Source organism: Schistocerca americana, chromosome 6, assembly GCF_021461395.2.
Source record: "Schistocerca americana isolate TAMUIC-IGC-003095 chromosome 6, iqSchAmer2.1, whole genome shotgun sequence".
In the NCBI taxonomy this organism is placed as follows: domain Eukaryota; kingdom Metazoa; phylum Arthropoda; class Insecta; order Orthoptera; family Acrididae; genus Schistocerca; species Schistocerca americana.
The window spans coordinates 310,842,122-310,846,414 of NC_060124.1; the positions used below are offsets into that span (position 1 = coordinate 310,842,122).

Genomic DNA, 4,293 nt, shown 5'->3' on the forward strand with positions numbered 1-4,293 from the left:
CCAACCACTTAAGAAATATTTTCATAAATTAGTTCTCGAGCTTTTTGCGTCATATCTTCAAATAAGGCGTGCAGATGTTTGCCACATGAAACGAACTCCAGTGCCCAGCTTCATGAGTGTGCAAACGTCGGCATGCGTCTACTGAAGATGCGCCTTGAAAAGCTCGAAAAGTTAGTTCGTGGAAATAAAGCAATATTTCGTGACTGGGAGCAACAATACTGCATTTCACAAACACGCAATGTGTTCTACTGTATATGTAGAGCTTAATTAACAGTCTGATTCCTACTACAAATTGACACTTGACTCCCGTAAAGAGAGGGGAAAGTTAAAATACATGCGATGGCCGGGAATCGAACCCGGATCAACTGCTTGGAAGGCAACTATGCTGACCATTACACCACCATCGCCCACGCAGTAGATTCGAGGCTTGTGGGATCCACTCCAAGCGGTACTTCTGCTTTCGCTGTGACGTCACACACAGCGTGATGCGGTTTCTCTCGGAGGCCGTTCAGATAACAAGCTGGTCGTTCACCTCGACTCCAGGAAACAAAACTGTACTCGACAGTTCACATTAATTAGGCTGCGAGTGAAACACGTTTTTTGTGACAATGGTCGAACGATGTATTTCGCTTTCTAGTGCCAGAATTTTACTCTCTTCCGGAAAGAGGTCTCACTTGGTAATTCATCCATATTGATATTGTCGTAACTGTACTGCACTTGGAAAGAAAAAGATGAATTTTAACCTCATTTCCCACATTTCACGGTGATGTAAATGCTCTTCTCCATAGCTCTCACGCAAGTCTGGACGCTACATTTTGGAAAGTAAAAGGCTTCTCGTTAGTTACCTGTAGGGCTTATGCACTCTTGCAAAGTGGCCAGAACTCGACCGCAGATCTGTGCCTTTCACGCACCACGCTTTACAAAGTGAGCATTCATCACTTTTCCATGTGTTTAACTGTTTCATCTGTCTTTGCGAAAGCATTTACAGGTGTATCCGACTTTGAATGCAGTGTATGTAAGTCCAAAGCCAGTTGAGAATTTGTATAATAGTCTACATTTTACGCAGATAATACTATCACTATGTTTTTGTATCATATTAGAAAGACACTGGTTTCAACAAATTGAGAAAACAACCATATAACTACACGAGTCTCAGTAAATTACCTGCTGAATTTGTCTAAGCGTAAAACACTCATCACAGTGTCATGTCTATAGGCTACACAGTGTGTTCGGGAATTCCCGTTACAAACTTGTAGAACTTGTAGAGGGGAGTGAGTACGTAATATTTTAAACAGGAACGCAGGTCCGGAAACGTACCGCTCTTGTTCTTCGATGATTCCAGATCCGATGTTCAGGTCATCTAGTTCTCCTTGAGCAACTGATTTGGGGGTGACACAATACAATTATTAGGTAAAAATTAGAAAGGAACTTAACGAAACATCCATTTATCACCTAAGTACATTTGTTTGTGTTAACCATCAACAGTATGCTGGCCATTTTTTGTTTTGGAATAATGTGAAGAAGTAAAGTAAATCAGCTTGCGTTTGTTTGTGCTCGCAAAACTCGAAAAGCAGTCATCTGATTTACTTGAAGATTTGGCACTCGCTTCATTCTAGTATGCGCGTGTTTTAGTATACTAATTTTTCAATACACAGGTTGTCCCAAAATAATGTATACACTCTTTGAAACTGAACATCTCTTTGATGAAAGGGCTTAGAAATACAATTTTAGAGGTGTTAGGTGCCTCATGGCCCGACTTAAGGTGGTAAATGTGCAAACTGGTGTCCGTCTATTGCAATACACCGTTGAAAACGACTTAACAACTGAGCGACACGCCAGCTTTATAGTTTCCAACGGAATAGCAGCAATAGCTTGCTCAATTTGCTCTATAAGATCGTCCAGTGTGTATGGTCTCGCAGCATATACTGTGTTCTTAAGAGTACCCCACAGAAAGAAGTCTAGTGGAGTTAAATCTGGAGATCGAGTGGAATACTTCACACTCTCTCATCGTCCTATCCATCTGGCAGGGAATGTGCGATTGAGAAATGCCCTCACATCCAGGATGAAAGTGAGGTGGCGCCCCATCCTGTCGGAAGTAATAATCTTCATTTCCTAACACAACGCTAAGACCGGGAGTTATTTTTTCCAACATTTGAAAGTACGACTCTCCCGTGACAGTGTCGCCGTAGAAGTACGGCCCGATTAATCCTCTAGGCCTCACCAGATTGTTACTCCTGGTAGGTTAACATGCCTTTGGTCGGTTTCGTATAGATTGTCCTTGGTCCAGTACACGCAACTATTGTAATTAATTTTTCGATCAAGTTTAAACGTCGCTTCATCTGACCACAGAATTCGATCCTGGAAAAGTTGCTCTTCTTCACATCTGTTAATGAACCACTCACGAAATTCACTTAGAATATCAGGATCATCTTCGTTAAGAGCATAGAGAAGTCTTGGAATATAAGGCTTAAAGTTGTGAGACCGCAAAATTCTGTGAACACTGCTTCTGCAGATCCCGGTCTCACGAGAGCATTGCCTTACAGATTTCTCCGGGGATCGTGTGTATGCCTGGATTACTGCATCAACACTCTTATTGTCTGTTGGACTTCTCTTGTGTCCGCCATGTACTGCTTCATATCGTGCACGTTCCTTCGACTTCAGACTTATCTCTGATTCTTGTGTTACTTTTGTCGGTGGCAGTGTTCCAAAAAATGTTCAAATATGTGTGAAATTTATGGGACTTAACTGCTAAGGTCATCAGTCCCTAAGCTTACACATTACTTAACCTAAATTATCCTAAGAACAAACACACACACCCATGTCCTAGGGGGGACTCGAAGCTCCGCCGGGACCAGTCGCACAGTCCATTACTACAGCGCCTAAGACCACTCGGCTAATCCCGCTCGGCAGGTGGTGTTCCAAATTCAACTCCCCAACGTCGGCGTATCGTACTCACATTCTCTGTTTTCCAGTAACACTTTATCACCCATTTCCGTTGTTCAAACGATAACACCATGTTTGCTCACAATCCTGAAACAAAAGAAAGTATTGCTATGTTCTTCACCGCTTTCTAAATTATTACCTATAAAAATTGTATTTCTGTCTCTTTTAATTTAAGAGATATTCTGTTTCAAAGAGTATATACATTATTTTGGGACGCACTGTGTATCATGTATGAACTAAATATTTAATATATGAATGGGAATGGATGTTACCGAAAATCTCAAAAAGTTCATGACTGGTTTTCTTCAAATTTTCACACGATACTCTAATGAAAATTCAGACGGACATTTGCTGTCTATTTTTAATATATATAAAATATAAACATACATGTTATGCATGAAAAGGAAACATTCTTACCAAAAATCTCAAAAAGTACTTGACCGATTTACTTCTAGTTCTTATACGTTACGTTAACATTTGTATTAATATATGAACAAATTTACAAATATACGTTCAAAATACATAATAGTGAAAGGTTGTTTGCAAAAATAAAGTTTGTTTTTCTCGAAATGTGCTATAAATCCATCTCAACACTGGAAATGTTACACTGCAGTTTGTTTTGACAACACATAGAATCTATTAGTTGAATGATTGCCGTGATACGAAGTTACCAAGCCTTTATAAAAAGCAGATTACGACATAAAGCAAATTTTACATCGACAGTAAACTGAAATGACTGAAACCGACTTACTTCAAATTTTAAACAATATTTTATTAAACCTTCAAACAGACATAGACTACATTTCCTTTGCAAAACTATGTACAGTTTCTCTGTTAAAACTTACAGTGAGAAAGAAAATCCTCTGCTATAAAAATCCTCTGCTTTGTCGTAGATTGTTTCAAGTACACACATCAAAAAAAGCTTCGCACCATCCAGGTTCCCAGAACTCCTGAAGACAGACGTTGACTGTGGATATTGTATCACAGACACAGTCTTTTTGACTGTCACTAAATCCGCCCAAAGACGTAAACAAACAAGCATTAGCAGCACCTATTAGACGGAGGGGATCCGACAGCCAATCAGTTCCAGTCATTCCACCAGGAAGGAGGTACAGGACTCTTGTTCTCTGTAGTTAAACCATGCCTAGACGGTCAATACTGCAGGTCGATTGCGCCCGCATTGTTAGTTTGTGCCTGGAAGGGCTCTCAGCAAGGGGTGTCCAGGCGTCTCCGAGTGAACCAAATCGATGTTGTTCGGACATGTCGGAGATACAGAGAAACAGGAACTGTCGATGAAATGCCTCGCTCAAGCCTTCCGAGGGTTATTACTAAAGTGGATGACCGCTAGCC

The 4,293-nt window shown here is 40.6% G+C and overlaps 1 non-coding gene across 1 annotated transcript; it reads right to left on the reverse strand.

The window, feature by feature from the left end:
* Positions 1-335: 335 nt before the first annotated feature.
* Positions 336-407, reverse strand: Trnag-ucc. Its single transcript has one exon. It is a non-coding gene; the product is annotated as a tRNA-Gly (tRNA).
* Between the last annotated feature and the right edge of the window lie 3,886 nt (positions 408-4,293).